This window comes from Perna viridis, chromosome 14 (assembly GCF_037379345.1).
Source record: "Perna viridis isolate PV_CMFRI_1.1 ecotype Kerala chromosome 14, ASM3737934v1, whole genome shotgun sequence".
NCBI classification, from domain to species: domain Eukaryota; kingdom Metazoa; phylum Mollusca; class Bivalvia; order Mytilida; family Mytilidae; genus Perna; species Perna viridis.
In genome coordinates, this window is record NC_142458.1 from 15,384,481 (window position 1) to 15,411,834 (window position 27,354).

The 27,354-nt window shown below is 32.4% G+C and overlaps 1 long non-coding RNA gene across 2 annotated transcripts in view; it reads right to left on the minus strand.

Annotated features, from left to right (window-relative positions):
• LOC148598354 (uncharacterized) overlaps window positions 1–17,172 on the minus strand; it is an 86,042-nt gene extending 68,870 nt beyond the window's left edge. The window contains exons 1-7 of one of the 2 annotated variants that reach the window (XR_015918536.1): window positions 16,876–17,172; window positions 16,055–16,145; window positions 14,933–15,018; window positions 10,462–11,458; window positions 8,338–8,757; window positions 6,901–6,987; window positions 5,159–5,237 (exon numbers count right to left, since the gene is read on the minus strand). This is a non-coding gene — a long non-coding RNA (uncharacterized LOC148598354). Of the gene's footprint in view, window positions 1–5,158; window positions 5,238–6,900; window positions 6,988–8,337; window positions 8,758–10,163; window positions 10,250–10,461; window positions 11,459–14,932; window positions 15,019–16,054; window positions 16,146–16,875 lie in introns of those variants that run through there. The other variant, XR_015918537.1, reaches the window with a different exon arrangement.
• Window positions 17,173–27,354: the final 10,182 nt, after the last annotated feature.

Here is a 27,354-nt window from a genome sequence, read left to right on the forward strand (position 1 = left end):
TGGGTTGAAAAGTGCTAGTTTACGGTAAAGCTATGATAAGAGAAGAGTTCAAATCAGTTTGATAAACATGAATGATTCTGAGTTAGAAAGTGCTGTTTCAAAGAGTGTGATCATGTCAGGAATATAGTTCACTTTACGTCAGATTTAATAATTATGCATGTTTTGAGTTTGAAAGTGCTATTGCAATATTTAGATTAAAGTTTTAATCTGATGCAATTATCATGTGTACAAAAACTTTATCTCACCAAGGAACGTGCTATTTAAAGTTGTTTGGCCATGTTAAGAGTAGGTTTTGAATCAGATGTAATAAGCATGGATGCTTTTTGTAGGAAAGTGCTGCTTCAAGTAGTATGATCATGCTAAAAGTACGGTTAAAATCAGGTGATTGTTTGTGTAAACATGCTATATAATAAGGACGTGTAAAGAGTACAATACGCGACAGATGTGATAAGCATGTACATTAGGGGGTAGAAAGTTGCTCTGTCAATTAGTGTCGCTACATCAAGAGTATAGTCTGCATCAAACTTGATGAGCATATATGTTTTGGGTAGGATAGTTTTTGTTTAAGTGAAATTAACATGTTCAAAGTAATATTCGAATAAAATTTCATGAGCATGAATAATTATGCGTATGAAATTGTTATTTTAAACGTAAGGCCATGTTAACAGTACCATATGCGATAATCATGCACATTAAGGGTATGGAATTGCTTTCCAAATAGAGTGACCATTTTAAGAGTAGCGTTTGAATCGGATCTGATGTAGGAAGGTCATATTTAAAGTATCAAATATGGTGAGCATGTATAATTTAGGTAGAAAAGCGACGTTCGTAAGTAGATTGGCCAAATTCAGAGTACATTCAATCAGATGTGATGAGCATTCATTTATTTGGTAGGAAAACGTTTTTGCACATAATGTTGCCATATACCGTCATTACCAATTACCATTTATAATTTTGGGTAGGAAGTGCTATTTCACGCGAAATGGCCATGTTTATAGTAGGTTTCCAATAAGATGCGATGAACGAATATTACTTGGGCAGGAAAGTACTATGAACATTTCAGAAGTACTATCTGTAGCAGTTATGATGAAAATGTATGTTTTGGATAGGCAATTTTTTTTCAAGTAGCATTGGATGTTGCGGATACAAACCGCCTCTGATCAAAAAAGCATGTTTGTTTTCAGTGGCATTATGTTGTTTTTTTTTTTTCATGTGGTATATGTATTTCATTGTAAAGAAAAAGGTTTACAACATATGTCATAAGAATGCACGTTATTATGGTCATGTTAATTGTACGGTTTACAACAGCTGTGATGTTTTGGGTAAAAAGCGCACTTTCATGGTAAGAGCACGGTACAAATCGAGTGTGAAGAGCATGTATGATAGGTAAACGGTACTTCATGAAGTATAGCTATCTTAAGATTAATTGATTGATTGATAGATTTAATGTTGGAGTCTAACTACTGAGCAGCGACATTTTAGGTATATCCAGGCGATGAACATGAAATGAAGAATGGGACGGGACACAAGGATGATAGAGTCGGCAAAGTTTGATAGCCTCTGGAAATAGGGAGAGGAGGGTAGGGTTGGGCAATTCATCCTCCTGTGGCGGAGCGCAATAGTTCCTACTCCGATAGAATACCATAGAAGGGTTCTTTAACATGCGAGGAACAAGGCATTTTTTCAAACACGTTGCACCACTATGGTTTGTGGCCAGGTTTTCCGTATTATTGCCTGACGACTCCAGCATGTGGCATGCCTAGGGTACACCATTCCATCATTCGGGCACCACTTTAGACTTCATACAATTATGCCTCTTGAACAAAGGTATGTTGCTAACAAAATACGCCAATGTCAGATTATTTAAAAGTAAACATTTAATAGTATAAAGATGCTAACAGTGTTCCGCGTTAGTGATCATAACTTGGAACTGGAACATGGTAGATATAAAAATATACACCGTTAAAAGAGAAGTTGACAAATATGCAAAGTTTTAAATGAGTTTTCAATTACAAAATAAATGAGGGGTTAAGGGCAAATTAAAAAAAAAGTTTCGTCAGATAAATTCCCAGATTTTCGCCAACTTGACTCTTTTGATAAACCTATTCTTATTCTAAATTAAGATATGGGTGAATTACCCATTGTTGTAGATTTAATGAAGCAGTCTTTAGAAGTGTGAAAATGAGGTCCAAATTGGTTAAGTGCATACGTATTTAATCATTTTTTATTTCATTTCTATGTTTCAATAGCTTAATATGATATAGTGTTTCTTTTTATATTGTATTTGTTTCTTTATTTATCCCATAAGGGGTCAATAAAAATATTATAAATATTAACTAAATCAATAAAATGATAACTAAAACATACATTTTATTCAGTTATATGAAACGCTCTTTTGTAGAAATTCTTTTGAATTCTGAACAAGTTTAATCTAATATTGGTCTGAATTGAAACTTGTAACATTAATATCACAGTGCAAGGCAAAATATACTTCACTCCCCATAGTGCTTATTACCAGATACCCTCTTTTGTAACGTACTAGGTGTTTTACTAGTTTACAATTTGACCTTGATATGAATGATGAGTGATTTCATATCATTGCAAGCCTCGTTATTTTTATTTTTGGAAGGAAATGGCTGTCAATCAACATTTAAGCTTTGCATTTCAGTTCAACAATGAACGTATGTGTTTGATTTACTACAACCCTAAATAATAGTTGACTGGTGTGTCGTAATTCATAGTTGTAGGTAGAATTTTACTATCTCGTTACTACCAATACATTTGAGTTCAAAATTTGTCATTCATTCAATTGCTTGCTTTACTTGAGACTGTTAATCAAAACTTCTTATCTATTGCTTAGACATGAAAATCAGTTCAATATTTGGTCTAATACACAAGTTACAGAAAAAATCATTTCGTAAAAAGGTTAACTGTTATTGACTCTTGAAACGCACACGAGGGCCGATTGCAGTGTAAGTTTTATAATTCAACAAGGACATCATAATTTGCAAGTATACTTGCAATCTTGGTCGGACGAAGATTTAAACAAAACAGGCATAACGACATGTATATGCAAATGGTGTTTCAAAATGTGAAAACAAATACTATGTGTGTTAACAACAAGCGGGTTACGCAGGGTCTTGTACAAAACTTTGTATTGTACACTCAAGAAAACTACAATTTAATATTCATTGCAGGATGTTGCTACGATCAAATTTAAAATAAAAGGCAGGATTGAAATTATCAGACAATAAAAAGTCATGACAGTCATAAAATAAAGAAAGGCAGGACTGATTATTGTTAATATATATTTTTGCCTATATTTAAAAATTTATGCATTTAAGAGTCAACTTAACATGTAAGGTTGACTGTACGATTCATGAAAAATGGTATAATTTCCGTGTGCGAAATGTAATTTAGTAATCTGGTGAGAAGTATACGAAATATCGCATATTGTTCAAAAGTTTTACAATATTGTTTGATGTCAATGATTTGAACCGTTTCGTCTAACAACCACTTTCACATTGAAACAAAACATTTATTTTTATAGTTAAAGTAAAATCAAAATCAAGGCAGATATGATATATTGAAAATGTAAATATAAACAAGCTTAATATCACCTCTGTTTTGTCCCTGATGTTGGGTTAATAAAAAGTAACACGGATGGTTCGATTGATCGTAGCACAGTTCGTATGCTTGTACTACCTTATACAAAGATACATGTATTAAGATCCTTCAAAACATCATTAATAATTCTCTTAATGTTAGTGGTGCGTTTTGTTATATTAAATTGCATGATTTTATACTAAAACAAGCCGTCTGATATCTCACAAGCTGTCTTTGTCAATGGCACTTGTACATAGCTTTTTAGCAGATCGAATGCACTGACAAAATGTGCAATACCAATACTATCAGTGTGGTCGTCTTTTATAGGGAACGGATATAAGTTAAACTTTGAAAGAAAGTTAACCTCACAAAACACCCTAAAAATGCAAACGGTCTTTTAGGTTTAGGGAGCTTCATTCACTTGTACTTGGCCCAATAATATATTTTTATAGCATATATTAAATCTCTATTCTCACGACTTCCAGCTATAAAGAACAGCCAGTATAATGTTGCTGTTTTATAAAAACAACATCAACATTAAGGCAAGCAGCTATCTTAACAAAATCTGGCACACATGCATGTTTAACAATTTCAAAGGTGGGTCTCATTCAAAATTATAACACTTATAGTGCAGATGAGCTTTGCTATGTGCAAAAAAATAATTTCAAGTATCTAATCAAAATATGGTCTGTTGGGGAGCGTTCAGTCATCTGTCATCAGTAATTACATTAAGGTTGTATTTACAGAGACCAGTTATTCATTCCTTAAATTATAGTGTAAACATGTTGTGATTAGAATGACAAGTGAAATGTCATCAAATACTTCAGCAAGTTTGTTTTTATGTGATGTTTTTTACAGGCAGGGTGTTAAATGTTAAATTCTAACCCATTGATTTCTGATTATATCAATGGAATACCACATAGTTAAATTTTTAGTAAATGTCAAAAAGTTCAGTCAACAAGCGAAAAATTACGATTTCAATCATTTAAATAAAACGTTACAAATTCCATGATTAAAAATTGCATTGAAAATGTTAATATCCATCGAGTCCAATGTACTATTCAACACTTAATTCAAGGTACAAATGTATGTATATAAGTCTAGTATTTAAAGAATTAAAGCACTTTTATAAAATACCACCCCCCCCCCAAAAAAAAAAAAAAAAAAAAAAAAAAAAAAAAACACTGAGGAGTCGATTAAATTAATTTGAGTGTAAGAAATCCAGCATTTAAGTACAAAGTCAAAAATGTTCTAAAAATACTACGAAAGTTCTGGACCAATTTACATCATTGTAATGCATCATTAAAGAGTCGCGAAAAAAGTACTTGTTTGGTTATAAAGTCTAGAAAAAATCATTTATTAAAATAATATATTTACAATATTACTATTTTTGTATTTAGCAATAATAATCAAACAAGTATAATAGTAGCTAAAACATATTCACCTTGAATGTAATAAGCATATATAGCATTCTAACACCCCCTAAATACAAATCAAAATGCTATAAAGCTTATAAAATTGTAAAACATTCTTTTTCAATATTAATTTCTACCTAAAATATGGAATTGGTTGGTTTACAAGATCTGGCCTCTCCTTGCACAGGACAGCTCCAACATAAACGTCGCTTGCGTCTACAAAAAGTATGAAAACATTTTCTTAATCTGGAGATATTAAGACCGGAAAACTAGTCAACAGTGATTTTATATTTTCAACAGTTATCTGGCATTTGCCATTCGACCGAAAGATGGGATTCTCACTAAGACTAAGAAGTTGTGTTAAATGTTCAACGGCAGTAGCAAAATTAGAAAACAAATTTCTATAGAAATCAAACATGACCATATACCTCATTATTTGCGTTGGAGTAACGAACTGAACAATTGCTTCAACTTTAGCAATAAGGGTTAGACATGTTCTTGACATCTGCACCATGAAAACTGATTTATTCAACGGGTCATAGTTTTCCTTTCCTCGTTTGTCTACCCCGGACTTGACTTTTTATGAGCAAGTAGGCAGGTGTTTCTAGAAAAGCAGAGGACGCTTACCCTACCGGTGCACCTGGTCCATGCTCCCAGTTTTTAGTGGAGTCCGAGTTGCTCATTTGCTTTTGTTACTTTACTTTGTATGTATGATTTTAGTTACTTTATGTTCTTTTTTGTGTATGTCTGTTTTCCATGTCGGGTCTTTGTCCCTGCATTACATTATTTTGATTACCGCTATAACCTTGGTTCCCTTGATTAATCCTTGACCTATAGTATGCATTAAGTAGTCAAGTGTTGATTTTCAAACTTCGAGATTAACAGTGAGATTAGCAGTTGATAACTTATCAGAAGTTCCCTCTAAATATTTGATGGGATCAGACCACCTATAACCACACACAATTAATCATCAATATACATGGTAAACAAACTTACACACTGTGCATCAAACAGTCACATGTGACGTGCTATTAGTATCTAATATTTCCAACAGTTCAATGACCATAAAAGGGACGACAAAAGATTTTCTCAAACTAGTCAAAAAGGAAAGATAATAGTTGACCGACGAAGAACATAACATAGTTTTATCAGATGCTCTTGTTTCCGTTAAAAAGGTGATTTATTGTCATTAAACAGTCCTAGTTTATACATCGCATCTTCCCATAAGAACTTGAGATAAAGAATACTACCGACACTGTTGATTCGGCCTTATATCTTGACTTACACGTACAAATCGATGGTAAAGGAAACTATTGACAAAGAATACGACAAACGCGATGACTTTTCTTTCCGTATTGTCAACTTTCTTTTCAATTTCAAACTTTCTTTGCAACATTTCTTCAGTATTTGCGTATAAAGTTCACAAATCATAAGTCAGAGCTTGCCGTTCCTACACAGACTTTTTGTATCACTCTATAATTCTTACAGTTAGACTTTTGGAACATGGTTACTGATGCTTCCAGATTGAAGTCATCACAACAAAGTACATGGTCGTCATCAGGTACTCGTGGATAGTTACTGTGTTATCTGCACCATAATAACCTATTTGTTGAACGTCTATTTTTTCTTTTTTTTCGTCGACCTCGGACTTGACTTTTTATGAGCAACCAAGTTGGTGTTTCTAGAAAAGCAGAGAATGCCCACCCTACCAGTACACCTGGTCAATGCTCATAGTTTTAATTGTAATCGATAACATTCTTTTGATTTCCGCTGGAATCCTGGTTCAGTTGATTACTCTTTCTATGCATTTAAACAGTAGAAACCGTATTTCAATTGATTACAGAAGAGCTCACTGAATGTGTATTAATCTGATACTTACGATGTTTTATACTAGCAGTTACTCAACCTTATGAAACCATAATTCAACTCAAAAAAGTATAATTTGAGGATTTCTTCCGCCAAAATCCTGAAAAAAAATTCGATATCTGTATAATGCCATTCTATTCCAGAATTTATTGAAAGCGAAATTCATAATCATTCCGGTATAAGGTTTAGCACTGTGTTAACAAGATGAGTGTATGTTTAATATCTAGCTAAGAATGACATACAGTAAAAAGAAACAATGATTAACCCGAAATGACTGAAAGGTAAGATAAATATGCAGTGACAAAGTACTTTTTGTTGATAACAACACCTTGATTCTGCACATTTAGAGCAAGTACATGTTTTATATCAGTTTCTCCCAAAAAGGTATAGTGTGAATGCAACATTTTTTTTTCAAAAGCACTAAACAATAATTTCTTTACTACCCGTCATATTCTATCTTGAAATACAAATAAGGAATGTCGGATAACTTTTATAAAATAATGTATACAGAGGAAGATGTTTACAAAATGCTGGAATGTTTAATCGACAACATATTTGTCCAGTGTGGTGGACGTGTTTTTCAACAAACAGTCGGCATTCCAATGGGAACAAATTGTGCTCCTTTTCTTGCTGACCTATTCCGTCACTCTTATGAGGCTGTCTGTATAGCTGATCTGATCAGAAAGAAAGAATATCGTTTGGCTAGATCCTTCAATCTCAGTTTCCGCTATATAGATGACGTATTATCTTTAAACAATCCTAATTTCGGGGATTTGATACATCGCATCTACCCAAAAGAACTTGAGATAAAGGATACTACAGACACTGTGAAGTCAGCCTCATATCTTGACCTACACATAGAAATCGATGATAAAGGAAAACTATTGACCAAACTTTACGACAAACGTGATGACATTTCGTTCAGAATTGTCAACTTTCCTTTCATCTGTGGCAACATCCCTTCAGCTCCTGTGTATGGAGTGTTCAAATCTCAATTCATACGTTATGCCAGAGCTTGCCGAAACTACGCAGACTTTTTGTTTCGCGCTAGAACTCTAACAAATAGGCTTCTGGAACAGGGTTATGTTGCTACAAGATTGAAGTTATCACTACAGAAGTTTTGTGGTCGTCATCATGAACTCGTGAATCGTTATGATGTATCCATCAGCACCAGGAGAACTAATTTATTTGACGGGTCATAGGCTTCTTTTCCTCGTCCGTCTACCCCGGACTTGACTTTTTATGAGCAACTCGGCGGGTGTTTCTAGAAAAGCTACTCTACCGGTGCACCTGGTCCATGCTCCCAGTTTTTAGTGGAGTCCGAGTTCCTCATTTACTTTTGTTACTTTGTATGTATGATTTTAGTTTCTTTATGTTCTTTGTTGTGTATGTCTGTTTTCCATGTCTGGTCTTTGTCCCTGGATTAAATTCTTTTGATTACCGCTATTACCTTGGTTCCCTTGTATACTCTTTCATAACGAATCGTTGGCTTTAGTAGAAAACAAAGAAAATAAAAAGTCAAAGAACTGTCCCTATCTCTTAGTAATAACACTTTCAAATAAACTCATATTTGCCCATGAAGAAAACATCTTTTTCGTTTTCTTATAAACTTACCATTATATAATGATATTATTACATCCAGTGCAAAACATTTTATACATATATGTTGGCGATTCAGAACATCTCAAACTGTCATGAATATGCCTATTTTCTGTTCAATAACACATCAGAATAAAGGGCTTTGTAGTTGATTTCTGCTGTAGTGCAAAGGACGGATACTTACGTTTTAACACAAGGGTTGTTGAAATTTTAATGCTTATCTTTGTTTCGCCCAAAAGAGTCTATTTTGAGGAACGATTTCGCCCAAGTCCTTAAAAAATGCTGGATATTCATATCATGCCTTGGCTTTGCCATACTTGTTTTGAGAGAAATTATCGTTTACAACGATAGAGCTGCCCGTTGTAAAATGATTTTGTTACCTTAATAATACGGTAACGAACGATGATAAGATTAAAATTTAAAGTAAATACATGTATGCAATTACCCTTCGAAACTATGTTTCGCCCAAAAGTGCACAGTTTGAGTATTTGTTTCGCCCAAGTCCGGAAAAAATGCTGGATATTCATATCATGCCTTGGCTTTGCCATACTTGTTTTGAGAGAAATTATCGTTTACAACGATAGAGCTGCCCGTTGTAAAATGATTTTGTTACCTTAATAATACGGTAACGAAAGATGATATGATTAAAATTTAAAGTAAATACATGTATGCAATTAACCTTCGAAACTATGTTTCGCCCAAAAGTGCACAGCTTGAATATTTGTTTCGCCCAAGTCCGGAGAAAAAATACAGGATATTCATATCATGCCTTCGCTATCCGATACCTGTTTTGAGAGAAATTTTGTATACACTGATAGAGCTGCCCGCTGTAAAATGATTTTTTTACCTTAAAAATATGGTAACGAACGATGATTCTCCCTATGATATGATTTAAAGTAAATGCATGTATGCAATTAACCTTACGAAACTATGTTTCGCCCCAAAGAACTCAGCTTGAGTATTTGTTTCGCCCAAGTCCTGAGAAAAAATACAGGATACTTTCATGATGCTATTGTATTGAAGAATATTTAAAATGAAAAATACACTAATTATGATATAAAACTAAAAACATGAGTTTTCGTTTAATATCTAGCTAAGAATAACCTTCAGTAGAAAGAGACAATGATTAACTCTTCAACGGTTGAAAAGTAAGATAAATATGTATTGACAAAATACTTTTTGTGAACAAGAACATCGCGATTCTGCACATATAGAGTACGTCCATGTTTTTTCTTTAAATCAGTTTCTCTAAAGAAAAGGTATAGTGAGAATATAATATTCTATTTTCAAAAGCACTAAACAATGACTTATTTACTACCCGTCAGATGCTATCTTGAACTATAAATTAGGAATGTCGGATAACTTTTATAAAAAAAGTGTTTTCATTACAAATCCAGGGCTTTAATAAAAAAAAGAAAATAAATAGTGCAAGAATTGTCCCTAACTCTTAGCAATTACTCTATCAAAGTAACTCATATTTGCCAATGTAAAAACAGCTTTTTCGTTTTCCTATAAACTTACCATTATATAATGATGTTATCACATACAGTGCAAAACTTTTTTATACATATATGTTGGCGATCCAGAACATCTCAAACTGTCATGAACACATAATAATTCCTTAATAAAGTGTTATGCAGTTGATTTCTGCTGTAGTGTAAAAGACGGATACTTACATTTCAATACAAGGGTTGTTGAAATTTTCATGCTCATCTTTGTTTCGCCCAAAAGAGTCTATTTTGAGGAAAGATTTCGCCCAAGTCCTTCAAAAAATACAGGATATTCATATAATGCCTTCGATTTCCGATACTTATTTTGACAAAAATTATTGTATTTACTGATAGAGCTAGTATGCAATCAAGTTAAAATACTTTCATCGGCAATATTGAACTTCTATACATAGTGTATGCATTCTTGCTACTTTCATTTCAAAATTTACAAATTGTTTCGAAGCCAATAATCAATAATTACTTACTCATAACAGATGAAAGTTTGAATTCCTCATTACACACACATATCGGGATAATGTAAATAACAAGAAAATCTAATTATCTCTACGGCTTGTGATAATTCATTCCAACAAAGAAATTTAGCAATAGAATTTTCATAAATTCTAACACATTCACCATTACATGCCCGGACAATTATTTATTCATCAACCTAATATCTTTCAGCATCCGTCAACAAATCAATTCATAACTTCTAGTACAAGATATACTTGAAAGTTAACGCCTATTGTTTTGTTATGAAACAACCTACAAAAACTAATGCACAGATATGGGATCTTCTAAGAGAAGTTTCCGGATCAAATAAATATTTTTTTTTTATCATTACATGTATGTCATCTCCAAGAATCATGAGCTCGAACGAATCGATACAAAACCAACATTTTATTGATCAAACATATTGTTGTTAACGGTTTCGGCCATTCTAAACATCTCAAAATTTTATGAGAACGCAATGTTTTTGTGCATTAAAGCATTAGAAGTCATCTAAAATAATATATGCATTGCAGTTGATCTGTGCTGAATTGTGTATATGTATGATATTTATGCTTACAATTAAAAGCTGTTCAGATATATTGTAAAAATATGTTTCGCCCGAAAGAGCGTATTTTAAGGAGAGGATTCTCCTAACTCATGAAAATGATACAATATATTTTTTATAATTTCATGAAAACGCAATGTTTTTGTGCATTCAAGCATTAGATACCGTCTTTAAATTTATTGCAGTTGAGTTTGACGAATGTGTAATATTAGGATACTTATAGTTTAAAACTCACAGTTCACTGGGAAGATTGTTCCATAAAGTAGCAGCTGCCTTGTCGAACCTACGATCACCGTGCGATTTCGTTTTCACTCTTGGCGTTTCAAGTGTCACAGATTTCTGGGAGCGTAGTGATCTTGATGGGCGGTATAGACTCAGAAGCTTTTGAAGATATGCTGGAGCTATACCATGCACATGATGCAGTGCTATAACAAAGCATAAGATCAGTTTGTATTGACATCGGAATTCAACAGGTAACCAGTGTAGGTCAATTAAACCAAGTGCTATTAGGTTATATTTTCTGCGCCCTAATATCAATTTGGCGGTAGCATTCTGAACTCTTTGAAGCTTGTTCAAGCTACTAGATTTCACGCCATATATAAGGGAGTTGCCGTATTCCAATCTCGATGTTAGAGTTTTGCAAGCACTGTCCGTAATGTAACAACGAATTCGGTCAATCTTTGCCCAAGTGTATCCGATAGGCTAAGAAAACATACAATGAAATCTGGACCCAAAAACAGGTCCCTGCTGAACGCCAAAGTTTAATTTGATCGAGTTGGGTTGGATGGCTTCCTCGGATACTTGTTGAGTCCTTCTTTCTAAATACGAGAGAAACCATGAAAGAGCAGAATTTGCAGTAACGTCGTAATGTGCACGTAATAATTATGGGTTAATCATTGTTTCTTTTTTACTGTACGTCATCCTGAGCTAGATATTGAACATAAACTCATGTTGTTAATGCAATGCGAAACTTTATATCAGAATTAATATACTTTACATATCAGTAAATTCTGGAATACAACGGCATGATATAAACATCCTGCATTTATTTCTCAGGATAAGGGCGAAATAAATCCTCAAATTCTGCTATTTTAGTCGAAACATAGTTTCGCAGGGTTTTGTATCTGTTAGAATATGAGTTTATTGATCTATTCTATCACTGGCATTTTTAACACAGTAATGTTATGTTTTGAATTTTTATTTTTTAATGGAAACATTTTTTATTGTTTTTAATTCTTCTTATTTCATTCAAATGATAAATATATATATTTTCTAGATATTTTTACTTTAGCTATAATTTTTAGATTCAGTAATTCATTCTTATCTTGGTTGAGCTTTAACAGCTTGCTCGTCATGCATGAGCTGATGTCCTCAACATAAGCTTCAATTCGTGTGGATATTTCGGACCAGTTGTCAATTGGTTCAATTACTAAATATATCTGCGAATCATTAGCGTAACAATGATAAAGCATGTCATGTTGTCTGAAAATTTCTATCTAATATTTTTATACTATTTAAATAATGTTTTAATAATTAATTATGCTTTAATTACATAATTTATAATTATGTTTTGTTTTTGTTCGTCTTTTTTTACTTTACAAATTTCTATATCTTAGATACATAATTACTGTTCTGAAAAATATTTCTCTTTTCACATTCTTTTGTATAATTGTAGGTGTTGATTACTACATACTTTGTATTGTATATCATTCGTATGCCGTAAAGCGCTTAGAGTAAATGCAGTTTAGATTGGCGCTATACAAATACTGTAAATAATAACTAAAAAAAATGGTGTTGTCATCACCAAGCTAATAGCTTAGACGAATGATTTATTTAGTATGCCTTAGAAGAAAACCCGATAATAAACAAGAAAAGTCTGATACATTTGATTACAAAGAAATAATTATATCAGTACGAATTTGTGGATAATAATGCATTACAAAACATTATTTATCCTACTTATTTCTCCATTACATACCTCATAATTCGTTGACTTGAATTTTATATTTTTTCTGGTACAAAAGGAAGTGTAATCAAGAGAATCAAGATTCTAGCAGAAAACAAAAGAATATATACCAGGGACAAAAGCAGACATCAGTAACTGACACACACAACGAAGGACATGCAATAACCAAAATAATACTTTACCCTTAATGAAATGTTTTATTACAAATACTGCAACGACTAATGCAAGTGTAGCCTTGGTTATAGAATTTAATCAATCATAAATCGAAAAAAAATAAAAATATGATAAAATTGTGTTTGCCATTGTTCAAATTGATATCATACTTGATATATTTGTGGAAAACGAATGCTTTATTGATTATACCTATCTGATCAGTATTGCATTTTATTATTCATCAAATTAAAAAGAAATAATAAGTTTGGAATGCAATAACGCGACAGATTTTTATTCTAACAAAAAAAAAACTTAATTAAACACAAATGCCCATTTACATGTGTATAGGGAGCAGCAGAAGATTTGACATTCTTTCAATCAAACTTGTGAAGGATCGTTGTCTGATACGTAGTTATCTAAAGAAGAAGCATATACATCCCCGGGTTGTATCAACCCTAGTATTATAAATCGTTTGTTGTATTTCTTATAAGTTACAAGTAATGATAATGCGACAGTAAACGACGCCTACATGATTCAGAAATGCCTCAGTAAATCTGCTTGTAACGACACCGAGTCACGATCTCAAGTTTTTTTTCTCCGTGGTTATTGAGTAAAGTGAGAATTTTCCTACTAAACAATGGACTCCTACAAAGCCCGCAATGTAGCAATTGGTTGAATATTGCAGTTTATTTATACACCTGTCATCTCCGGTAGCCTTGATAGAGAATAATATTAATTTTCTAAGATATCTTTATCTTATATGACCGTAGTTGTTAATATTTTGACAAACGTTTCTCTTTAATTACTTCTTCACATATCGACTGTACACGCTATGCAGTTTGACGACTAAATTGCTTAATGACATTCCTTTCATTATTAATTATTTCAACATTTCTTTCTGTATCTATTTGAAAGTGTAACATATCTATGACATAACATCTTGTTGTCAGAAAACAAGGACAAAAAGCAAATTATGTGTAAACAAAACACGTCAATATTTTATAAATTTGGTTTAACTAGGTCAACATAGTACATTATTATAGAAAGTTTTGTTATTGATTTCTATTTCTCATTGTCCCTTACTGTCAGCAACTACTCTATCAAATAAACTCATATTTGCCAATGTAAAAAAACAGCTTTTTCGTTTTCCTATATACTTACCATTATATAATGATGTTATTTCATACAGTGCAAAAAAAATTATACATATATGTTGGCGATTCAAAACATCTCAAACTGTTATGAATACATAAGAATTCCTAAATAAAGGGCTTTGCAGTTGATTTCTGCTGTAGTGTAAAAGACGGATACTTATTATTATTATTTTTATTCTTTAATTCAGTTTCTCTAAGAAAAAGGTATAGTGTGACTACAACATTTTATTTTCAAAAGCAATAAGCATTGATTTATTTACTACCCGTCAAATGCCATCTTCTACTAAAAAGTAGGAATGTCAGATAATTTTTATAAAGAAAGTGTTTTCATTAGGGCTTTAGTGGGGAAAAAAAGAGAATAAATAGTCGAAGAATTGTCCCTAACTCTTAGCAATTACTCTATCAAATAAACTCATCTTTGCCAATGTAAAAAAAACAAAAAACAGCTTTTTCGTTTTCTTATAAACTTACCATTACTTAATGATGTTATTTCATAACATCACAAAAAATTTTATACATATATGTTGGCGATTCAGAACATCTCAAACTGTCATGAACACATAAGAATTCCTTAAGAAAGTGGTTTGCAGTTGTTTTCTGTTGTAATGTAAAAGACGGATACTTACGTTTTAATACAAGGGTTGTTGAAATTTCCATGCTTGTCTTTGTTTCGCCTAAAGAGTCTACTTTGAGAAAATATTTCGCCCAAGTCCTTAAAAAATAGAGGATATTCATATTATGCCTTCGCTTTCCGATACTTGTTTTGAGAGAAATTATTGTATGCACTGATAGAGCAGCCCTCTGTAAAATGTTTTTTTTTTTTTTTGATTAAAATTTAAAGTAAATACATGTATGCAATTTAATAAAATTACTTCGTGCGGCAAAATTGATATTCTGTACATAGTGTATACATTCTTGCTACTTTCATCTCAAAATTTACAAAAATGTTTTCGAAACCAAAAAAACAATAATTACTTATTCATAACAGATGAAAGTTTGAATTTCTCATTTAACACACATAACGGGATAATGTAAATAAATAGAAAGTCTAATTATCTCTACGGCTTGTGATAATTCATTCCTACAAAAAAAATTAGCAATAGAATTATCTTAAATTTTAACACATTCATCAACCTTATATCTGTCAACATCCGTCAACAAATCAATTCATAACTTCTAGTACAAGATTTACTTGAAAGTTAGCGCCGATTGTTTTATTATGAAAACTACAAAAACTGATGCAAAGATATGGGATCATTTAAGAGCATCCATTCTGGTCAAACAAAACATATATTTATTAATGTCACCTCTGAGAATTATTAACTTGAACGTAACATTATTAACATACAAAAAACAACAATTTAGTGATCATTTATTGATCAAACATATTGTCGCTAACGATATCGACTATACTAAAAATTACAATATTTCATGAGATCGCCATGTTTCTGTGCATTTAAGTATTAAAAGTCATTAAAAATAACAATTGCATTGCAGTTTATTTGTCCTGAATGTGTAAATGTATGAAACTTATGCTTACATTTAAAAGCTGTTCAGATATATTGTGAAAATATGTTTCACCCAAAGGAGCGTATTATGAGGAAAGGATTCGCCTGAATCCTGAAGAAGATACAATATAATTTTAAAATTTCATTAATACGCAATGTGTTTGTGCAACTAAGCATTATATACCTTCTTAAAATTTATTGCTTTTGGGTTTAACGAATATATAATATTAGGATACTTACAGTTTCATATTCTAACAGATACGATACAATACATTGCGTAACTATGTTTCACCCAAAAGAGCATAGTTTGAGTATTTGTTTCGCCCAAGTCCTGAGAAAAAATAGAAGATATTTTCATAATGCCGTTGTATTCAAGAATTTACTGAAAAGAAAAATATACTAATTCTGATATAAAGTTTAGCATTGCATTAACAACATACGTTTATGTTAAATATCAAGCTAAGATTACATACATTAAAAAGAAACAATGATTAACCCTAAAATGATTGAAAGTTAAGATAAATATGCACTGACAAAATACGTTTCTTTTGAAAACGACACCTTAATTCTGCACATTTAGAGCAAGTACATGTTTTTATATCAGTTCGTCCCAAAAAGGAATAGTGCGAATGCAACATTTTCGTTTTCAAAAGCACTAAATAATAATTTATTTAATACCGGTCAGATGCTATCTTGAAATACAAATAGGGAATGTCGCATAACTTTTATGAAATAATGTAGTTATTTATTCATTACGAATCCAGGGCTTTAGTAGAAAACAAAAAAAAATGAATACTCAAAGAATTGTCCCTAACTCTTAGCAATAACACTTTCAAATAAACTCATATTTGCCAATGTAAAAAACAGCTTTTTCGTTTTCGTATAAACTTACCATTATATAATGATGTTTTTACATACATTGCAAAGATTATTATATATATATTGGCGATTCAGAACATCTCAAACTTTCATGAAAACACCATGTTTCGGTTCAATAACGAATTCCTTAATAAAGTGCTTTGCAGTTGATTTCTGCTGTAGTGTAAAAGACGAATACTTACGCTTTAATACACGCGATTTTGAAATTTTCATCCTCAACTTTGTTTCGCCCAAAAGAGTCTATTTTGAGGACAGATTTCGCCTAAGTCCTAAAAAGTACAGTATATTCATATAATGCCTTCGCTTTCCGATACTTACTTCGAGAGAAATTATTGAATACACTGATAGAGCTGGTGTTAAATGAAGTTTTTCTTCGATTTTATCATGTGGTTAAGAAAAATGATTCTCCCTAAGATATAAGTACAATTTAAAGTAAATCAATAAAATTAAAATACTTTCTTCGCCAATATTGAACTTCTATACATAGTGTTTACGTTCTTGGTACTTTCATTTTGAAATGAAGCAAATAATCAATAATTACTTTATCATAACAGATGAAAGATTGACTTTCTCATTACACATTAATTTCGGATAATGTAAATAAAAGGAAATACTAAATATCTTTATTGCTCGTGATAATTCATTCCTACAAAGAAAGTTAGTAATAGAATGATCTTAATTTCTAACACATTCACCATTACATGTCCGGACAATTATGTATTCATTACCCTCATTTCTGTCAATATTCGTCAACATATCAATTCATTACTTCTAGAGCAAGATATAAGTCAAAGTTAACGCCAATTGTTTTATGAAGAAAACCACGAAAAACTAATGCACAGATATGAAATCTTTTCACAGAATTCATTCAGATCAAACGTAGTATAGATTTTTTTATAACTACAGTTGATTTCTGCTGAATTGTGTAAATGTAAGATAATTATGCTTACATTTAAAAGTTTGATTTTCTCATCACATAAAAATGTCGGATAATGTAAAGAAAAGGAAATACTAAATATAGCTGCGGCTCATGATAATTTATTCCTACATAGAAAATTAGTAATAGAATGATCTTAATTTCTTTCTCATTCACCATTACATGCCCGGGCAATCATGTATTCATCGACCTCATATCTCTCAACATCCGTCAACAAATCAATGCATAACTTCTAGCACAAGATATACTTTAAAGCTTACGCCTATTGATTTATTATGAAAATCACAACATCTAATGCACAGGTATGGGATCTTTTAAGAGAAGTCACTCGGATCAAACAAATATTTTTTTATCACTACATGTATGTCATCTCCAAGAATCATGACCTCGAACGAATCAATATTAAGATACAAACCCAACATTTTATTGATCAAAAACATATTGTCGTTAACGGTTTCAGCCATTCTAAACATCTGAAAATTTTATGAGAACGCAGTGTTTCTGTGCATTAAAGCATTAAGTTATCTAAAATAATATGTGCATTGCAGTTAATCTGTGCTGAATTGTGTATATGTATGATACTTATGCTTACATTTAAAAGCTGTTCAGATATATTGTAAAAAAAAAATGTTTCACCCGAAAGAGCGTATTTTGAGGAGAGGATTCTCCTAACTCATGAAAATGATACAATATATTTTTTTTTATAATTTCATGAAAACGCAATGTTTTTGTGCAATCAAGCATTAGATATCGTCTTTAAATTTATTGCAGTTGAGTTTAACGAATGTGTAATAATAGAATACTGACGGTTTTAAACTCGCAGTTTACTGGGAAGATTATTCCATAAAGTGGCAGCTGCCTTGTCGAACCTAAGATCACCGTACGATTTCGTTTTCACTTTTGACGTTTCACGTGTCACAGAGTTCTGGGAGCGTAGTGATCTTGATGGGCAATATAGAGTCAGAAGCTTTTGGAGATATGATGGAGCTATACCATGCAGTGCTATAAAGCATAAAAGCATAAGATAAGTTCGTATTTTCATTGGAATTCAACAGATAACCAGTGTAGGTCAGTTAAACCAAGTGCTATATGGTCATATTTCCTGCGCCGTGACATCAATCTGGTGGTAGCATTTTGAACTCTTTGAAGCTTGTCGTATTGTGCATGTAATAATTATGGCTTAATAATTGTTTCCTTTTTACTGTATGCCATTCTTAGCTAGATATTAAACATAAACTCATGTTGCTAATGCAATGCTAAACCTTATATCAGAATTAATATACTTTACATATCAGTAAATTTTGGAATACAACGGCATGATATAAACATCCTGCATTTTTTTCAGGATTAGGGCGAAATAAATCTTCACATTGTGCTCTTTTAGTCAAAACATTTGTTTGCTTGTTGGGGTTTAACGTCCGAGCAGCAATATTTCAGCTATATTCAGACAATGAACATGAAATGGATGATAAAATGAACATGAAATGAAAAAAAAGGATGGGTCACAAGGATAATAGGGTCGACAAATTTTGATTGCCACTGGAAAAAGAGGGGATGGGTAAGGTCGGGCAATTTATTCTCCTGTGGCGGAGCGCAAAGGTTCCTACTCCTTTCGAATACCACAGCAGGTGCGCGGAACGTGGCATCTTTCCCAACACGGTGCACCACTATGGTTTGCGGTCAGGTTTTCCGTATTATAGCCTGACAACCCCAGCATGTAACACGCCAGGGGTACCCCATTCCACCACCTGGGGCACACATCCCAGTTGCTCTGTGGGCAGAGCGCCTAGCCCCCGGCTAGGTTTCTGAGCACTATTTAGTCGCCTTATACGACAAGCTTAGCGCTGCTGCAGGCCTATGTTTTTAACGCCCGGACCTGCACGGGGCTTTAGTCAAAACATAGTTTCGCAGGGGTTTGTATCTGTTAGAATATGATTTTATTGATCTATTTTATCACTGGTATTTTTAACACAGTAATTTTATGTTTCGGAGTTTTATTTTATTTAAATGGAAATATTTGTTTTTATTGTTTTTAAAAATTCTTCTTATTTCATTGGAATGATCAATATATCTATTTTCTAGATATTTTTACTTTTGCTATAATTTTTAGATTCAGTAATACATTCTTATCTTGGTTGAGCTTTAACAGATTGCTAGTCATCCATGAGCTGATGTCCTCAACATAAGCTTCAAGTCGTGTACATATTTCGAACCAGTTGTTAATTGGTTCAATTACTAAATATATCTGCGAATCATTAGCGTAACAATGATAAAGTATGTCATGTCGTCTGAAAATTTCTATTTTTATACTATTTAAATAATGTTTTAATACTTAATTATCCTTTAATTACATAGTTTGTAATTTTTTTTTTTTTTTTTTTTTTTGTTCGTCTTTTCTTTTGTGGTTTTACACATTTCTATATCTAAGATACATAATTACTGTTCTGAAAAATATTTCTCCTTTCATTTTCTTTTGTATAATTTTAGGTGTTGATTACTACATACTTTGTATTGTGTATCATTTATATGCTGTAAAGCGCTTAGAATAAATGCAGTTTAGATTGGCGCTGTACAAATATTGTAAATAATAATATTTTAAAAAATCAGATCAAACAAAAATGATTCTTTCATATTAATGTTGTCATCACTAAGCCAATAGCTTAGACGAATGATTTATTAAGTATGCCTTACAAGAAAACTCGAATAATAAACAAGAAAAGTCTGATGCATTGATAATAATGCATTACAAAACATGATCAGGGAATTTATCCTACTTATTTACTCCATTACATTCCTAACGATTATCAATCAACATCATAATTCGTTGACTTGAATTTGATATTTTTCTGGTACAAAAGGAAGTGTGATCAAGAGAACCAAGATTCCAGCAGAAAACAAAAGAATGTATACCAGGGACAAAAGCAGACATCAGTAACAGACACAAACAACGAAGGACATGCAATAACCAAACTAATACTTAACCCTTAACGAAATGTTTTGTTACATATACTGCAACGACTAATTTATGTTTAGCCTTGGTTATAGAATTTTATCAGTCATAAATCGAAAAAACGATCTTATAAAATTGTGTTTGCCATTGTTCAAATTGATATCATACTTGATATATTTGTGGAAAGCGAATGCTTTATTGATTATACCTATCTGATCAGTATCACATTTTATTATTCATCAAATCAAAAAAAGAATTAAAGAAGTTTGGAATGCAATAACGTGCAAGATTTTTATTCCAACAAAAAAAAACTTAACTAAATACAAATGCCCATTTACATTTATATTGGGAACGCCAGAAGATTTGAAATTCTTTCAATCAAACTTGTGAAGGATCGTTGTCTGATACGTAGTTATCTAAAGTAGAGGCATATACATCCCCGGGTTGTATCAACCCTAGTATTATGAATCGTTTGTTGTATCTCTTATACGTTACCAGTAATGGTAATGCGACAGTAAACGACGCCCCTGTGATTCATAAATACCTCAATAAATCTGCTTGTAACGACACCGAGTCATCGATCTCAAGTTTTTTTTTCTCCGTGGTTATTGAGTAAAGTGAGAATTTTCTTACTAAACAATGGACTCCTACAAAGCCCGCAATGTAGCAATTGGTTGAATATTTCAGTTTATTTATACACCTGTCATCTCCGGTAGCCTTGATAGAGAATAATATTAATTTTCTAAGATATCTTTATCTTATATGACAGAAGTAGCTAATATTTTGACAAACATTTCTCTTCAATTACTTCTTCACATATCAAAACGCTATGCAGTTTGATGATTAAACTGTTTAATGACATTCCTTTCGTTATTGATTATTTCAACATTTCTTTCTGTATCTATTAGAAGGTGTAACATATCTATGACATAACATCTTGTTGTCAGAAAACAAGGACAAAAAGCAAATTATGTGTAAACAAAACACGTCAATATTTTATATATTTTGTTTAACTAGGTCAACATAGTACATTATAGTAAATTTTGTTATTAATTTCTATGTCCAAATAAGGACTAAACGTCATTTGTCTGTTAGATATTTCCAACCAATCAAATTGTGTTGTAATCCGATATACGCACCAAAAAGTATATGTTACATTTTGAAACTTTATGTGTTTAATAAAATGTTATTGTTTTTGTGTTTATTTGGAAAAAATCATTACCAAAATGTGATTCTGTATTTTACATCGGTTAACAACTGTCTCTACAATATATATATATAAAATAAGAAAGAAATTAATGAATTTGTAAAGTTCGCTCAACGACGATTATTCACGTATTGACGATATAGGCAGGTATGCAGATGAAAGGGCATTAAATCGAAACGCGTGACTAAATCAGTTTCAGGTTAAGATATGTTATAAATTGGCACACTGGGTACTCACATGCAAAAGGAAAAGGCATAAAAACATGTAAAAGAACTTAAATTACACACTTGAAAATAAGGGCGACACCACTTTTTTCGCCTAAATCAAAGTTTCGCCTAAAGTCATATATTTTGAGTAATTGTTTTCTCCCAAATTGGCAAAGGCGCATATATATATATATATATATATATATATATATATATATATATATATATATATATATATATATATATATATATATAATTGTAAAATGAATTCAAATAAATTAAACATGCATCCGTTGTTTTAATATTTATAATTCAATCAGAATATGATCATTTACATTTTTTTTTGATAGTTGAGACAAGAAGACTGTGAATTTTGTAAAAAAAAAACAAAACACATTGACACCTACAATAAAGAAAATTTCGAGGCATTTGTAAAATAAAATTTCTGAAGCAAAATTCAAAAATGAATAAAAGCTGAAATTTACCAAAAGAAAACGTCTTGTTAAAAAATTCAAGCCACATCATAACGAAAATAGGTATGTTGTACATGTCAAACAGTTCTTAGTCTCTTGTTACAACTGAAATAAAGAAGCCGATAGGAACCATCTGTTTGGTTTATTGGTAACAGCTGTTAGTATTGTTGATATATTGAACAGAGTAGGGTGCAACGGGTTTTTAAAACATTGCAAATCTAATTTTATTATTTCACTTTTCGATGGAAAAAGACCGGTAAGCAAACAATTCTTCTAGATACCCATGAAGTTCATAATATGCTACCAAAATTTCAAAAACACTAGAATTAAAACCAGGGTGGATGTGTTTTGTATTCAAGAGAGATGAGTAATGTCGTACCAACATATCAAAGTATCAAAAGCAAACGAGCAACTCGGACTCCACTAAAACTGAGAGCATCGACCAGGTGCACCTGTAGGGATATCGAGTTTATATAGACACTAGGTATGATAGTCAGCCGTCTTTAAATCGTACGGTAGAAATAAATATGTTAGGTATATTATATATGTCTACATGTGTGCTGTATATAACATAAACAGTATTTAAGTTCCTTAGCTGGATTCAAAATAAAATGGCCATGTTATAAAATCTGCGTGATATCTTGAAAACGTTTATCGACATGCAGCATGTTTTAGTTGCTTCAATAAATTAGTTTTTTGATACGGTTTTAAAACTTCATCGGTGATTGACATGCTTCAATGTGTAAAGCGATAACAATTTAATGGGGAAGAATCTATAACCAAATGTGTTGTTTATTGTAGCTGATGAACAATCAATGTTAAGAATAGCATTAAACGAGTATACTGTAAATCTATAATATCTCCAAAGCCAAAGAATTGTAGAATTTTGTGCTGCATGGGTTTTTTCAAGGATGCCCTGTTTTTGTTGTTTCACATTCATCTAGCTAAGACTGATCTTACTAGAGTTATTATTCTTGTTGACAAATATAGTGTACATGTAATTAAGGAATTATCCTTTCGATCAAGCTCCGTGCAGGTCCGGGTGTTAAAAGAATAGGCCTGCAGCAGCGCTAAGCTTGTCGTATAAGGCGACTAAATAGTGCTCAGAAACCTAGCCGGGGGTTAAGCACTCTGCCCACAGAGCAACTGGGATGTGTGCCCCAGGTGGTGGAATGGGGTACCCCTGGCGTGTTACATGCTGGGGTTGTCAGGCTATAATATGGAAAACTTATGGTTGGACCGCAAACCATAGTGGTGCACCGTGTTGGGAAAGACGCCACGTTCCTCGCACGATAAAGAACCCTGCTGTGGTATTCGATAGGAGTAGGAACCTTTGCGCTCCGCCACAGGAGGCTAAATTGCCCGACCTTACCCATCCCCCCTTTTTCCATTGGCAATCAAAGTTTGTCGACCCTATTATCCTTGTGACCTATCCTTTTTTTTTCATTTCATGTTCATTTTCTGAATATAGCTGAAATATTGCTGCTCGGACGTTAAATTCCAACAAACAAACAAAACCTTTCGATCAATGGAGAAAAAAAACTCAATCACGTGGTGCTCACTTAATACCCTGTGTAGCAGGTTTGTCATGTAAGCATTTATTATTGGGGTTATTTCGAGTAACCAGATAAAAACTCATTTCTTATAATTTTATTTTACATGTAATATCAAATTTTCCCGTGTAGATCATCAAATATTCACATAAAACAGATTGTCTAGAGGCTATTGACAAATTTATTTCCAATCAAAAACCATATTACATCTAAAAATATATCACTGTGCCACATATTAAAAACAAATGCCAATTAGTAACGATTTTCTTCTTCTCTAGGCACTGACACAATGGGATTTGGATTATGGTTCTTGACTAGTTTCTTTGACAACTTTGCTTCAACTTAGAAAATGATAACACCACAGGAAAAAAAATCTTTTCATATATCGTGTTCATAACTGCTACATATAAATGTAGCAACAATAGATGGTTCCTTTATCACTGTTGCATTTCTTTATATGTATTGTAAACGATTTAGTCACTTAATGCAAAGTCGGATCTGTATAACAATGCTTGAGATTAAAGAATATAAATTGGAATTAGTCATTTTGATTAAATACAAAGCGATTTGTTTCATTTAATGAAAACTTGCAGTAAATCAAACTTTTCATATAGAAAGAATTTAACTCTGAAAAAATCCTTCTCCAAAATGTTTTTATAATCTTTATTGGGTGGTATTAGTTTACTTTACGTAATAAACGCAAGACGAGGGAAACGTTTCATCTAATAACAATGATAATATGATAAATTCACAATTAACGTAGTTAAGTAAACGAACCAGTATCCATGATAACAGATGAAACTGGTTTTAAAAAGGGTTGTCAAGTTAGATTTTTATATCATTTTTCTGAATTTTCTGAATTGCATCCCTACATACGGATGCAAATATATGTTTGATATTAACACATCCTTATTCGTTCAAACTGGCCATGAAAATGGTTCCCGTTTTAACAGATGTTTGAAAGAGTAAGGGAACCAAGGTTATAGCGGTAATCCAAAGAATGTAATCCAGGGACAAAGACCAGACATGGAAAACAGACATACACAACAAAGAACATAAAGTAACTAAAATCATACATACAAAGTAACAAAAGTAAATGAGCAACTCGGACTCCACTAAAAACTGGGAGCATGGACCAGGTGCACCGGTAGGGTAAGCGTCCTCTGCTTTTCTAGAAACACCCGCCGAGTTGCTCATAAAAAGTCAAGTCAGGGGTAGACAAACGAGGGAAGGAAAACTATGACCCGTTGAATAAATCAGTTTTTATGGTGCTGATGGATATACCATAACGATCCACGGGTTCATGATAACGACCATAAACTTTTTGTAGTGATGAATTCAATCTTGTAGCAATATAACCCTGCTCCAGAAGCCTATTTGTTAGAGTTCTAGCGCGATACAAAAAGTCTGCGTAGTTTCGGCAAGCTCAGGCATAACGTATGAGTTGTGATATGAAAACTCCATACGCAGGAGCCGAAGGGATATTGCCACAGATGAAAGGAAAGTTGACAATTCTGAATGAAAAGTCATCACGTTTGTCGTAAAGTTTGGTCAATAGTTTTCCTTTACCATCGATTTCTAAGTGTAGGTCAAGATATGAGGCTGACTTCACAATGTCTGTAGTATCCTTTATCTCAATTTCTTTTGGGTAGATGCGATGTATCAAATCCCCGAAATTAGGATTGTTTAAAGATAATACGTCATCTATATAGCGGAAACTGAGATTGAAGGATCTAGCCATACGATATTCTTTCTTTCTGATCAGATCAGCTATAAAGTCAGCCTCATAAGAGTGAAGGAATAGGTCAGTAAGTAAAGGAGCACAATTTGTTTCCATTGGAATGCCGACCGTTTGTTGAAAAACATGTCCACTGGACAAATATGTTGTCAATTAAAAATTCCAGCATTTTGTAAACATCTTCATCTGTATATTTGGAAGATGATTTGGGATAAGTTCTTACAAAGTATGAGGAATTTTTACCAAGAACTATATATTTGTACCTTGGTGTATAATCTTTTTTTGGAAAAACAACGATATATAATGTTTTTAAGTCGGAATTTTTACTGAATCATAGCTTTAAATAGACGCATGTGATGTCTTGGAAACTTAATAAACATGTCAACGTGAAGTTTTGTTCAGTTCCAAATGTGGCTCTAAAAGAATTGAAAAATAAGTTAAAAACCGAAATGATATTAATTCATCTTGGACTTAGACCTTGAAACATTTTTGCACCGGAAATGAAGACTCAATTCGAAAGGCTCATTGCCATAACACAGGATGCCCACTAATTACTACTAAGCTATATAAGTCTGAATAGGGTACGTTTTGTTCTAATTTGTGCTAACTCTGTCTTAACTTCTCTAAATATGTCTGAAAAATACTTGGATTGTCTCGACTGAGTCTCACTATGTACAATCAAGTCTCAAAAAGTTTTGATTGTGTCTCGACTTGTCTTGACCCAGTCTCGACTTGTCTTATCTTGTCTTGACCCAGTCTCGACTTGTCTTATCTTGTCTTGACCGGTCTCGACCAAGTTTTCACCAGTCTCATCCTGTCTCGAAGAGTCTTGAACAGTCTTACCAGTCTTAAATAATCTTAAAGAAGTCTCGACCAGTCTCAAATGAATCCAAAACTGTCTCGATAACATATATTTAACAATTTAGGACTGAAAACAATCCTAATTTAAGAATTCAAAGATAAAACCACTGTATCTCTTTTATGCATGAATTGCCTTTTGCATAATTTTTATGGAGACTGTTACTTCATTATTCATGTTATAGGAAAGAACATTCATAGATCTATGTGTGATATATTAATTACAAAACATAATAGATTTCTTCTTTTCTTTTATTTGTTTTTTTTTTCATGTCGTGTGCGTAGTTTTTTATGCCATAAAAATTATAGTTTATAAAAGGATGTATATAGAGAAGAAAATGGGTTAAATCATGTCTGTCAATAATAGTCTTATCTTTTTAAATTAATTTGCAATTAATTTTCTATATCTTAAGTGCATCTATGTATAGTCGGTAGAGAAACCAAAATATGTTTGAAGCATTTTAAAAATAATTGAAGATATGAGAGATGCGAGATGCATCCCCTATATAGCATAAGGAAGGAAGATAGTATGGACTGACGGAAGTACGGACACCCTACATCTTCACATATCCTCACTTTGCAAATTTAGGTATAACTATATCCAAATGCCTGACCATTTCATGATATGGTTTAACGTCTTCTTGGCAAAAAGAACGAGAACGACTTTACCAATCGAACAGACCCTGCTTTAAACTAGTCGTACAGCCAAATAAAAGAAGCTCACACTCTCGCTTGCACC